This window comes from Anabrus simplex, chromosome 4 (assembly GCF_040414725.1).
Source record: "Anabrus simplex isolate iqAnaSimp1 chromosome 4, ASM4041472v1, whole genome shotgun sequence".
Lineage (NCBI taxonomy): Eukaryota > Metazoa > Arthropoda > Insecta > Orthoptera > Tettigoniidae > Anabrus > Anabrus simplex.
The window spans coordinates 391,782,655-391,797,442 of NC_090268.1; the positions used below are offsets into that span (position 1 = coordinate 391,782,655).

Below are 14,788 nucleotides of genomic sequence, written 5' to 3' on the forward strand. Positions count from 1 at the left end.
TATATTTTTCTTATATTCCAAATAAAAGGGCGCAATTGATGTTAGAATATTTCCCTTCTTAATTGAATTGAATTTAAGAGCAGTGTTCAAATCAGAAATTAATATTACACAAAAGTATCACGGAGTATGTTAAAAACTTCACGGCCTATGATAACAATAAGCATTATTTTTCTTGCCCTCTGGTTAAATTACAAAATTGCATTTACCTTTAAATTAAAAGCCACATCTCTATTTCAAAAGTCCTTTAAGTTTCTTCCCTGATACGTTTACCGTCCAGGGTTGTCTTTTCCCTCAGACTCAGGGAGGGATCCCACCTCTACCATATCAAGGGCAGTGTATGGAGCGTGAGTTTTTGGGTCGGGAATACAACTGGAGAAGAGGGTCATTACCTCACCCAGGCGGTCTCACCTGCTATGTTGAAGAAGGGCCTTGTGGGGGACAGGTGGGTTGATTGAAAGGGACAAGCAAGGAAGAGGGAGAGAAGCGGCCGTAGCCCTAAGTTAGGCACCATCCCAGCATTTGATTGAAGGAGAAGTGGGAAACCACGGAAGACCACTTCGAGGATGGCTGAGGTGGGTATACAAACCCCTCTACTCTACTCAGTTGCTCTCCCGAGGCTGAGTGGACCACCTTCCAGACGTCGTACCACGTTTCAAGTTTAGTGGCAGAACCGGGAATCGGACTCGGGCCTCCGGAGGTGGCAGTTAATCACACTTACCACTACACCAGGGAGGTTGACTCAGTGCATTAAGTTACACAAAGAAAACGGATTGGAACAATAATCACAGTCCTCGTCCCCGTTACAAACTGGCCATAATCTGTTGGTAGAAGTCTTCGTACTCTTCAAGAACATAATGACTGATTTTAACAAAATCGCGTTTTTTACTCTTTATCAGGAACTGCCTTTCCTTCTCTCTAACATAAGCTAGGCCAACTTCACCACACATCTACAGTTTAAACACATCTTCCGTTAAACCACTGGCAAACTGGTTACAAAATCTCTCTGTTCTTTCCGGAAAGTAAACATTCTGTATCGTAAGTTTCGTTTCCTTGACAGTTCTTTCGTTCTCTCTTTAAAAAATAAGACCCCAACCCCTTAAAATTAGTTACTTCTTTATTTGGCACTGGCTTCACCTCAAACGCGTTCCTAGAATGTTCTCTTTGTTCAAGTCATTTAACATTTCAGACAGCCTGCAAATATTCTAGCAGTGTAGGATTAATGGCCTTTTATTCATCATTGGACGCGTCTTTACTGCAGAATTGAAATAGCTGTGTCAGTTTACTTTGAACAAACTACAGTAATATCCTCCTAACTCACCAATTCAATTGACATACATTAACATAAACTTGATTAGTCAGAAGCAATACTTTTCAATGTCCATTTGTTGATGATCTTGCAGTCAGTTGATCGAAACATTTTATGGTACTTACTTTATATTTCTTCGTCGTTTGGAAATATATATACTGATACGTGACAAGGAGGGCCTAAGCCCTCAGATCTTTTGTACTGCCCCATTCTAGAGCTACAGGTGTTACCAAACGTAAATCTGACAATTGCACTTTGTGTGCCCTTGTCTTGGATATTGACACAACGTGCTTAATAGTCTGTATGGGAGCATCACGTTTGTACTGAGTCCGGCTCCATGGCTAAATGGTTAGCGTGCTGGCCTTTGGCCACAGGGGTCCCGGGTTCGATTCCCGGCGGGGTCGGGATTTTTAACCTTAATTGGTTAATTTCGCCGGCACGGGGGCTGGGTGTATGTGTCGTCTTCATCATCATTTCATCCTCATCATGACGCGCAGGTCGCCTACGGGGTCAAATCAAAAGATCTGCATCTGGCGAGCCGAACTTGTCCTCGGACACTCCCGGCACTAAAAGCCATACGCCATTTCATTTTTTTTTTGTTTGTACTGAGAAAATGGAATTTTCCCACTTGTGAAGGAATTCAGAACAGATTCTATGAACAGTCCTCATTCTCTTTAGAGAAATCTAAGGTTTCTCAGCCAGGTGCAGGGCTTTTTGTCTTGAAATAGGACGAAAGCTGACGACTGGTGTTCAACCTCTATTATTGTCTCCACTGGGCATTTGAATAAAAATGACCATCTGTTAAATTACTGATGGCCGGATATTTGGACTTCAGCTGATTCCTGTTGAATAAAGAAATTGAATCACGAATAAGCAGGTCTGGGTTCTTGTGATGTTCCTGTATTCTCTTATCACAACTTTCCTGGAGACAAAATTTAAACACCTATAAGTGAGGGAAATTAAATAAAACTGGACCTCTTAAAACCTCATGCGATTTTACTATAATAATAATAACAATAATAATAATAATAATAATAATAATGATCGGACCGGGCGAGTTGGCCGTGCGCGTAGAGGCGCGCGGCTGTGAGCTTGCATCCGGGAGATAGTAGGTTCGAATCCCACTATCGGCAGCCCTGAAAATGGTTTTCCGTGGTTTCCCATTTTCACACCAGGCAAATGCTGGGGCTGTACCTTAATTAAGGCCACGGCCGCTTCCTTCCAACTCCTAAGCCTTTCCTATCCCATCGTCGCCATAAGACCTATCTGTGTCGGTGCGACGTAAAGCCAATAGCAAAAAAAATAATAATGATAATAATAATAATAATAATAATAATAATATCAGATCAAGTGGTCAAGACATTTAGTGGTAAGGCCTGCTGCTGGCCCCATATCGCTAGAATGTTGCACACACTTAGATACATGCACCGAATCTGTTAAGAAGGGAGTCAGACTTTCGAATGATCATTTCCTGGGGCGGGATGAACCATAGCTGTTGTAACTGGCTATCGATATCCTGTAGAGTGGCACTGTGTCGGTGTTAATATTCTGCCAGATCCCACAAATGTTCTATCGGTGAGAGATCGTAAGATCCTGCTGTGAGTAGGAGTATCTCAACAAGACTTCGGTAATTCATAGACGAAAATGTTTTATGTAGAGGGGTGCTGTCTTGTTGAAAGAATGAACCAAGGTTTTACCTCTTAGAAGTAACATACCATAACGCAGGATTTCACTGACACATAAGTGAACACACCTAAATTATACCATTTGGCACACCACACTACGATGCCAAGAGAGTCCGTGAGCAATATTGAGTTGCCAAATGAACGCTGGTCATCCATAACAATGCAGAAATGTAATTTATCGTAGAACATGATGCGATGCCACATGATATCTCCACTTTGGTGTTAATGCCAGCTTATGTACGGTATGACGAATCCATAGTCCGGTTGGTGAAAGTCGTCGGGGCATGGTGCGTTTCTTCTTTTGCACGTAATAGTTTCTGTTGGATTCCCTGTCATGGTTGAACGAATGTGATTCCACAATTATATTCCAGGTTACGGCATAAAAGTTAAAATATTGTATGTGATCGATGTTCCAAACGAAACAGCCGATAAGAAAACTGAATACATGTTATTGGATGAATTTACATGAAATATGAATTGATGGACAAAGTCATTGCATTTTCTGCAGACTACGCGAGCACCAATTTTCGGGGAGCTGACTGTAGAGGTAGACAAAGTACCTACCAGAACTAAAAGCGAAATTACGAAAATGTATTGCTGGTTTTGACTGCCTGGCTCATGTTTTGAAGACTAATGACACTTTGCCCATTGACAATGAGGTGATTCTCTTAAATATTTCGTTATTTTCACTGCCATTCTCGAAACCTTTCTTTGTAGTGTGATGGCATACGTATGTGAAACCTGGACTTTAGGAAAACTGGAAGAAACAAGACAGGGGCCACGGAAATGTTGTTCTGAAAAGTTTATTGGTAACATCCTCAGGCACAACACTACTCTACAACTAATTATTTGAGGTAAAGTTCTGGGGAAGTGAACGTCAAGTCGACCAACAAAATCCTCTATTAAGTACTAGGTTGTGATTCGTACGCACATATGAACAAGACGGCAGTAGACCGTCAGACATGGTTGCAGTGATAAAGCCTTTCCTTTCGAAGAATTTGATGATAATTGTGTCACTCACAGACCTCACTCCATGAAACACTTTGCGAAATTTCTGATATGGAGTAGAGGTCCCTGCTATGTAACAGGAAAACACGTTGGTCAGCTCTACTAAGCCCTGCATAGAGTTCTGAGGGACTTACGTAATACTTTTTGTCTCTTGACTAACTGCCCACGAATTTTGACAAGTTCTGTCATTCCACATACATTGGGAAAGATTGATTTATTTACTTATCGTGGGACTTTTAGTGCCGTCAGTGTCCGAGGACATGTTTGGCTCGCCTTGTGCAGGTCTTTCTATTTGACGTCCTTAGGCGACCTGCATGTCTGGATGTTGGTGATAGTGGGATATGGAGAGGGTGAACCCGGTGTCGGCACATAGCCTACTCCTGTCGAATAACACCAAAGGGCCTGCTCAATGCTTTGCGTCCTCTTGCGACGGACGAATCACCATCAAGAGCCCCGTATGCCCTCACTCCATATGAGCACTGCGGAGAGGTTTTAGAATTTAATCCAGACTTTTGGCACGCAATCTATGATTAGATATTTTATACCACCACCTTACCTGCCCTGCCAGCCAACATTCCGATAGGGAATTTTATTTCGACCAACGGGACTCGAACCTGTTAAGCACGCTTTCAGACTATATAGACTTCAATGCCTTCATGGCCACCAGGCGGGCTGAAGGATCGATGAGAAGCCGTAACTATGCCACACGACTATCATGTCTCCAGACGGAGGGATGTCCTTATCTTCATAATAATAATGTTCATTGCTTTACGTTCCACTAACTACTTTTACGGTTTTCGGAGACGCCGAGGTGCCGGAATTAAGTCCCGCAGGAGTTATTTTATGTGCCAATAAATCTACCGACAAGAGGTTGACGTACAGTATTTGAGCACCTTCAAATACAACCGGACAGAGCCAGGATTGACCCTGCCAAGTTGGGGTCACAAGGACAGCGCCACCATCTGAGCCACTCAGCTCGGCTGTTCTTATCTTTCAATCAGTAATTATTAAGTAATTAAAGGTAATATCATCAGGTTTGTGCATCATAAAGACCGTCCAGCTACATGGCTAATGGTTAGCGTGATGGCCTTCGGTCACAGGGGTCCAGGCTTCAATTTCAGGCAGGTTCGGAAATTTTAACCATAATTAGTTAATTCCTCTGGCACGGGGACTGGGTGTAAGTGTCTTCATCATCATTTCATCCTCATCACGACGCGCAGGTCGCCCACGGGAGTCAAATCAAAAGAGCTGCATCCGGGGAGCCGAAATCCTCGGACACATCCCGGCACTAAAAGCCATACGCCATTTCCATTTCATCATAAAGGCCAACCAGAAGACGTAGGCGCTGGGAGAAAGAACATTTAGATTTCGACAGTTCCCTTCTACAAAAAATAAATAAAATCTACAAGATATTGAAGTGACTGGGCTGATGCTTGGAGCACCAGCAATCTTCATTGTAGTTCTGGAAGAAGTTTGCCTAACAACTGCAATACAAGGCGTTGTGCTTTATGTAATCCGAAGTTCAGTGGGAATTGTAAAATCCCACATCTGCAGTTAGAAATATCCAACACTATACAACATATTTACAGAGACTATAACATTTACAGCAGTGTATACCTATGTTGTAATATTCAATTAGTTCGCTTTGACCACAATGGTAACTAGTAAATTCAGTAATTTGATGGTTCCACAACAAATCATCTTTATATCTCTATCAAAACTAGGGAGAGGTTAGAGTCATGCATCACCTTCACGATATATCAGTAGGCCTGCTTCCAAAAAGAAGGGTTAAAACACGTGTATCATCTCACAACAATTCAGCTGAGCTTCTTCCTAATAGGAAAAGAACGACGCCGATACCACACACCACCTATTGGTAACTAACACACTTATTTCCTAACAAACGAAAAATGAGGCTGATGTCGCATATCACTTGGTTGTAACTAGAAACTTGTATACCAACAGAAATAGAATGAGGTTGGCATCATACCTCACTTGAGGATAACTAGGAGTTGAGCTGATATCATAAATCACTTGGTGTTAATTCATTATGCCTATTTCTTATCAGAACTAGAGTGAGGCTGATGTGGCATATTATTTCGAGATAAATCAGAACGGGTATTCTTCCTAATAAGAAAGAGACTGATCCTAGGCCTCACTTCGCTATGAACAAAAAGCTGATTTTCTACCAGAAGAGTGACTCTGACATAATAAATCATCTGGTGAAAACTGAGTGGGTATCGCGTGTACCCTACAGCCAAATTCATTTTCTCTAGTACCGGGCGAGCTGGCCGTGCTGTTAGGGGCGCGCAACTGTGAGCTGGTACCCGGGAGATAGTGGGTTCGAGTCCTACTGTCGGCAGCCTTGAAGATGGTTTCCCGTGGTTTCCCATTTTCTCACCAGACAAATGCTGGCTAGGGCTGTACGTTAATTAAGACCACGCCCGATTCCTTCCCACTCCTAAGCCTTTCCTCTCCCATCGTCGCCATAAGTTCTGTCTGTGTCGGTGCGACGTAAAGCAAGTTGTTGCCGGACTGAGTGGCTCAGACGGTTAAGGCGCTGGCCTTCTAACCCCAACTTGGCAGGTTCGATCCTGGCTCAGACCGGTGGTATTTGAAGGTGCTCAAATACGACAGCCTCGTGTCGGTAGATTTACTGGCACGTAAAAGAACTCCTGCGGGACTAAATTCCGGCACCTCGGCGTCGCCGAAGACCGTAAAAGTAGTTAGTGGGACGTAAAGCAAATAGCATTATTATTATTATTATTAAGCAAGTTGTAAAAAAGTATTTCTAGTAAGGTGAAAGTTGCTTAATTGAACATCAATATCTGCCTTCCCTACCAGATACGATTTATTGATTTAAAACACAGTCTGTATCTGCACACTTTGTCAAAATCATTTAATCTAGAAGTGGCTTTCGGAAACTATGTTATAAATTCCCTACCGGAGACCGTAAATAACAGAACATAGGCCTATACATTTTTTCGGTGACACCCATGAACTACATAATATTTATATATCCATATAACTACAGCATATTCACCCAGTACCTTCCGAAATTCTCTCTTCGCTAACAACGAAATATTCCTATCCTCACTGAATCCATACTAATGGCCTCTGATAAACCTGAGCTCGAAGTCTGGAATAGACAAATCCTCTGGGAACTTTCTTCTTGCTCCACTGCCTTTTATGGCTGAAGTTACACTGTGTGACTCTAAATCCCTTGAAAACTTGCGGAACTTATAACCTATTTCTTATACTGTTATTCCATTTTAAATCTCTTATTGTATGGAACGCCGCAGTAATACGAACTTTTAATTGAATTTACTGTTAGTTATGGCTCCGAAATTGCGGCGTTGAAAACTTGAGATTACATTATTATAATAACAAGTACGGTACATAAGGTACGGTAAATATTACACAAAATTATAAAGACCTGCTTCATTGAACGCAGTACTTGGTAAGTCCACTGCATTGAAATGTCGCTTATGAACAGGGCCAAATAGGTATGCTACATTATATGATTTAATATTCATTACCGTGGGCTTTGCTTCACAGCGACATTCTTTCATCTCAATTTGTGGAATGATTTCAATCAATTATTTACTTTTACTTAGATGGTTACCAATAAAATTCCAAGTTCAATTAGTGAATATGAAGGTTCTACGTACATTTGTGTAAAATAATTATTTTTCTCTTCTTCACCCATAGGCTGAGCGACGAGTTCATTATCTCCAGTTACAGGGTTTTCATTATAAAAGCTGACCGCTCGCACGTGGCTGAAACAAGGCCGGCGATTGCCTTCGACCCCCACATTCGCTGCCCAAACGGCCACAGGCCACAGTCCTCACTTCTTAAATCTGTAAATCTGCATACACAGTATAAGAAACTAAACTAAACTCTTACCTCATAGCAAACGATGGTAATATTGTCTTTCCGCAGCTAAACGGGTCTTGAACCGGGTAAACACATGTCGATGGATTGATGAGACTAACTACTTACAATAACGCACACGAGCTGCGGGGTCAATTGGTTTTAAATTATGAACACCTGTGCATTTGTAAGGTTTAAGTAACCCTATGGCACTACAGCCCTGAAGGGCCTTTGCCTACCAAGCGACTGCTGCTCAGCCTGGAGGCCTGCAGATTACGAGGTGTCGTGTGGTCAACACGTCTCGTCCATTATTCTTGCATTTCTAGACCGGGGACTCTACCTCACCGTCAGATAGCACCTCAATTATAATTACGTAGGCTGAGTGGTCCTCGAACCAGCCTTCAGATCCGGGTAAACATTCCTGACCTGGTCGGGAATCTAACCAGGAGCCTTAGGGTAAGAGGCAGGCACGCTACCCCGGAACGGCATTTGTAACGTTTGAGTTTTAATTTTTTTCTCTATGTGCAGAAGTCACTGAAACCCCAACTTGCTGTGCTAATTTCGGTAGTGTTTTTTGTAGCGAACGTTGAAGTTTTGCACCAAATACGTCTAATTTTCCTTCTGTTAACCCTTTACGTCTACGCGTGTGTTTCTGGTTTTGCACTGAAACATTAGTCTCAAACGTACTCAAGTGATCGTGGATTAATGTCCTGGAAGAGGCAATTGCACAATAACCTCCTGATAAAACCCGCAAGAACGCGACGACCCTCCTCGTATTTGTAATAACATTTACATACTGTACAAAAATACGTCGCTCTGAAGGTAACTGCTTCCCCACCTTCGCACACGGACTATAGTGTGAAAACTGATGGGCAGGAAGCGAAGAAGACAGATAAGTGGGCCGAAGGTATGGGGCGAAGCCAACCAGCCAGCCGGCCTTAGAACAACCGGACGCCGGCGGTCAGGTTTTATAAGGAAAACCCTGAAGAAGCATGTATCCATCACTGCCAGTCCAAATCTTTACACAGGAAGCAGGACATCGAATTTTATACCCATTGTCGATATAGTATTTTGAAAGTCTCACTGTAATATAAAACGTCAGAAATAGGACGATTATGAATATGGTAAGAGAGAGAGAGAGAGAACCCAAAAGGGATAGCTGCCCTAGAACAAGGGGTACCGTACGGTAACAGCATCAAATAGGTAATAATTTTCTCACTATTTATCTTAAGGATAAAATGAGCATATATGTATATTTTTAAGTTTGAATTTCCCCTGTTGTAGCCCTACAGCTATCCCCGATCAGGAAAACTTTATTTTCCTTTATACATACCGTACAAATGATGATTTATCATTCCCAATGAGTCTCGTAAACCATCTAAACAAATATATTTTAGATACGAAACGGGAATACCAAAACGAAGGAAGAAATTCATTGAAAATTTTGTGACAGATCCTCGCGCACCGAAGAGTAACCCAATCACTTCCCAGCAACTGATACTTTTCTTCAAAGTACTTAAAACAGGGTTCGTAGTGTCTCTTCTTTTCAGCATCAACTTCTTTGGCCTGTGAACTGTTACCCTCAAACTTTATTGTTGGATCAATAACAATCCGATGTTTCTGTTCCTGTCAATCGCGACAATGTCTGCACGTTTACTGGATCCATCGCTAGGGATACAGTGCACTTCTTCAAAGACTTCAATTCTGCCAGATTTTTTGAGAAGTTCTGCAATACTGCTCCTGACCCTATGGTGCCTGTTATTTCGCAACAGTCCCCCTTTCGAGCAGAAACCAAGGACATGAGGGAGGGTTTCTATCTCGCTGCAGTGATGGCAACGGTTTTCTTGGCTTCTACCGGGAACGCTTCGAACTGCTATCACATTGCAGTTAATTTTAATGGGAAGTTGAAAGTCCTTTCTTCGTTGTAATCCAGGTGTTTGATTGTGTCCATTCTGAAAAATGCGGGACACCTTTTCCACGGTGTGGTACTTTTTCCATGTATCAAACTGCTGATCTTACAATTTCTTCCGAAGAGTCTGTACCTTAGGTTGTTCTTCGGGACCGAAGCCAAGGCTTATCAGACTACCCTTTATTTCTCGTTGAAAATTTCTTGTTTTTACCAGAAGTGGGTCAACAATAGAGTCCAGTCTGTTACAGATATTGATGTGTTGAAAGAAAGCGTCCCATGACGCTCTCATAATGCCCAATCCACGAACATTTTTTGAACTGTAGGGCATACAGCCTGGACAATCCATTGGTAAATCAATGATTTCCTTTACTGTACTTCTGATTAATTTATGGACATCATCTAAAAACCCCCGTCTGAGTTTCGATAAGGGTGCATACTGTAAAGGATAAATCAAACTCGGCCTAATGTATTGATTCATAATGTTAATTTTCTGATCTGGTTTAAGAAAAATCGAGTTCACAAGTCTAGATAAATTATCGTTTAGTTTAGTTATAATGTTCCTCTCATTTAATATTATTTCGTTGTTGTATGTAACACCCAAATATTTAAGGTTTTCCTGCTTATCAATAGATGACACCTGGAGTCCACGGATAGTCCTAATAACAACGTTTATCAGTTGCCCATTCTCAAAATCTATAGCTTTTGATTTAGAAATATTCAGTGCGAGTCCTATTTTAGAAAGGCACTGGTTTGCTGTGTCAATCATAAGCGCTTCTTTCCCTTGTGAAACAAATTCCATTGGTTGATTTCAGGAGTACATGTATACCATAAACATTCTATCCAATAAATTATGTCACAAATGGATCAAATTCAGAAAATATTCCCAAATAATAATAATCACCACAATAGTAATCGTATAGCCTGAACTAACGTGAGCGGGAATTTCAATTTGATGCTATTTAGGCTGCATGAAGGTCAATTTCTACAGTTCGTTTTATTATAACATATGGCTGGGACATCGTACGACATGGATTATCGAATATGTAGAATTTTTTCCGCCCTTCAGAAATCCGACTAACTCTACCGGGTAACCCATTATTTTGATATATGTATGACGACACACTGATCGAAAGAATTAGCTATCGAATAGCTGGAATAAGTTATTATCATCTGGATCATTATGTTATACAGAGAGCAACAATCTTTATCTCCTTATAGCCTTTACAAATTGACCCTTTCCACCGGTCTTAGAGGTATGACTTCCTGTCGACTTTCATCTAATCACCTCGATTCAGAATTACTTCGGTGAAATTTAATGCGCCTCAGAACATGGCCTACAATATCCTCTTTACGTCATTATGAGCACCTGTGTCGGATTATTTATTTTAAAGCTTTATCGTTCTCAATGCGGTTTTATTTGTTAATAAATATCACACGAGATATGTTCACTTCCTTGCATAAAGCTACTTTATTGCCGCTACGTTTATTCCTTAACAACACACAGTTATGCACAGCACTACACTATTAATGGAAACACAGTGAAGCAATTTACTACGGATTCTGTCAAGTACACATATCAAAACGTTCCCACACTTGTTAATCACTTCACCATCACACAGCCGATTCTGAAAAGTGCAGATATCAAAACGTCCGTAGACTGGTTATTCATTTTGCCATGACAAGGCAAGACTGACTACTCGCTCACTCAAGTCGATTCTGACAAATACAGATATCAACTTACTCTAATCCACACTCTACGTTATCTTACTGAGCAGTCTGTCTCTGTCACTGTCACTGTCACTGTCTCACTGACTGACTGACTGACTGACTGACTGGCTGACTGACTGACTGACTGACTGACTGACTGGCTCCACCACGGCGTCCAACTGACTGACTCTCGGCCTGTTCGAAAAACAGTATAGAAATATCGACTTCTGGAAATGTTCTTACAACACTCTAAATGGAACACATCCGAACACACAAGCGACAATCGATCGACCGACTTCTCGACTGGAGTAGATCCAATTTTAATTTTCGATGACCGTTTATAAATACACATGGGCAAATCTATAACACTCCTAATGTTTACTTTAAGTTTCCAGAATCCTCCATATATATCAGATTGATAGTGGATTATATCCAGCATATGAATATTACAGAGATTTATACAGTTTTCACCAACACAGATTTTGAGGTTAGACGTATTCACAATACGTATTTAAGGTTATACAAATGTACAATACACATTTACAGGGTGGAGGCGTACTTAGTATTTAATAAAAGATAATTAAAGTATATTAACAATAATAATGTAATGGTATAGAAAAGGTTATGAGTAAGATGCCGTACATACGACAACTTTCAAATGTGATTTCTTTTCCATGTGAAGGAAAAAGTAAATAATACTCGTTATAGATAACATAATTTCTTATCACATGCCTAGACCCCTTGCCCGCGGTAATAAGAACAAAAAAAATATCAATTATAAATAAATTGATCAATCAGTGTTTCTGTCTGTCTTAATCACGTCATAAATTAAAACGTGCTAATGCACAAAAATCTGTTAGCAGTGATAAGAAACAAAGGTTATGGAAAAGAAGCAGCAATCCAGAAAGGATTGAGACAAACCTGCAGTTTGTCCCCTCTCCTTTTCGAAGTTTATATACAAGTTTATAAACGAAATCAAAGAGTAATTTGGAAAGAGAATACCAATCGAAGGAGAGGAACTCAAAGCTCTGAGATTTTGTGCAGGATATTGTTTGAAAATAAATAAATCCAAAAGTAAAACAGAGCGGTCGAACGAAGTTTAGTGATGCACAGGAAATGTTACATTAGGAAATGAAATCTTCAAGGAAGTAGATGAATATTGTTATCTGGGTAGTGGAATAATTAATGTTGGCAAAAGTAAGAAGGATATAAAATGTAGACTAGCACAAGTAAGGAAGCCCTTTCTTAAGAAAAGGAATTTGTTCACTTTGAACACTGATATAGGAATTGGAAAAATTAGGAAGATGTTCTTTGAAGACTCTCGTCTGGACGCAAACTGTTTGGAAGTGAATCATGCACAGTTACTAGCCCAGAAAGATAAAAGAATAATTTGAAATGTGGTGCCACAGAGTAATGATGAAGGTATTAATGTTAGATCGAATCACAAATGAATAGATAATAAATCGGATTGGTGAGTGGAGAATGAAATTAGACCGTAAGAAGAAATAGAATGATAGGAAGCATCCTAAGACACCCAGAACTTACGCAATTAGTTTTAATGTTGAAAACATGTCTTAGCCGACGAGGTAGGGGTCCTCATACTATGAAAAACGTAAAATTAAGCAAATTTCTTAATTGTGCCAAAAGTTGAAGGGCTAAAGGGCACGGAATGTTTTCAAATTGTGAGTCTTGGATAGCTCTATCAAAATACGTAGGTCGAGACATAAGTCATGGCAACTATTTTTTTTCTCGCAAACAGGAGACAACACGGAAAATCTAAGATATGCATTTAGAAACGTACTGTATGTACTTGCGTATGATAACACTAGATGGTGTATTTAAAGAACAGAGTGGATCTAAGCATGCCCTAAAGTTCAGTGTGTGAGTGAGAGCGTCACAAAATGGAAGTCAACAAGCAGGAGCAACAATCGTGTGTTAAAATAGCAGTTCTCCGAGGGAGAAATGCACGCCAATGCTATGCAGACCAGATCTTTTGGACAACGCCATAATCCTACACGATAACGCGACAGCTCACACAGCAGCCATCATTCAGCGTCGCTTACAACGGTGGGGATGGGAGGTTCTTCCACACCCGCATTATTCGCCTGATCTGAGCCCATGTGACTTTGATCTAATCCCCAAAGTCAAGAAGCCATTATGTGGACAACGGTTTACTAACAAAGAGGACATCGTAACAGCATTTCGGAGAGAGGTGTCACACGTTAGCGATACACATGCAGCGAATGGTATTCAGCGCCAGCCCCACCGCTGGCAACGCACAGTGGAAAGCTTGGGTGATTATTTCGAAGGTCTGTAACCAGGGGAGACCTGTCCTTTTTACGTAGTTTTGTGCATTTGCTGTCTATACCATAATAAAACAATGTTTACCAATGGCCTTTGTTCTGTCACTTTCCTACGAGAATCTCCTGACATTTTTCTTCCGGCACTATGCATAACTAAATGCCCTGTATTTCCAAATGCATATCTTAAATTTTCCGTTTTGTCTCCTGTTCACGAGAAAAGGAATAATTGCCATGACTTATGACTCGACCCTCGTAAACAAAAAAATCGGAAATCACTTCCGGCCTAAATACAGTTCCGAAGAAACAGCCCAAAATCGCTTGTTCGATTACTCGTCTTCTTTTTTATTCAAATCATAGCGACATTAACTTATTACATGATTATTTCTGTAATGTGTTCCTTGTTCAATATCCTCAGACATTTCTTGATTTCTTGAGAAATATTCACACCGAATGTAGTTACAAGGGCTTAAGTGAAACTCTGCATTGACTCACATAAGTGGGCAGATGACCTAGATGTTAGGCCCTTTTAAACAGCAAGCATCATCATCATCATCGTCACTCACATAAGTGCTCGTAGTGCTGCTTAATTGAAACAATGCATTGACTCATATTAGCGCTGGTAGCGGTAGAAAATGCAAATTGTTAATCTAATCAACCGGATAACGATGGTTAAGAAAAGGATTGCAATTTTTAAGAATATATAAGGAATATATTTTCATAATTTATTATAGTTTATTTACCTAAAAACGTAGCTCATATCCGTAGGATGTTTTGAACATTGAGTCACTTGCCTGAAGGGCTAAAACTGTCGATTTTTGAGAGGAGTGTAGGCGTTAAGAACGGCAGGGGTAGAGCAAGGCTTGAATATGAAAAACAGATTGGAGTAGATGTAGGATGCAGTAGGCTTTTTTTGCTAGTGGCTTTACGTCGCACCGACACACATAGATCTTATGGTGACGATGGTATAGGAAAGGCGTAGGTGTTTGAAGGAAGCGGC

The 14,788-nt window shown here is 40.8% G+C and overlaps 1 protein-coding gene across 1 annotated transcript in view; it reads right to left on the reverse strand.

Annotated features, from left to right (window-relative positions):
• LOC136872756 (uncharacterized) overlaps nucleotides 1-14,788 on the reverse strand; it is a 302,350-nt gene that overhangs the window by 216,836 nt on the left and 70,726 nt on the right. The gene's annotated exons all lie outside the window — the stretch shown is intronic.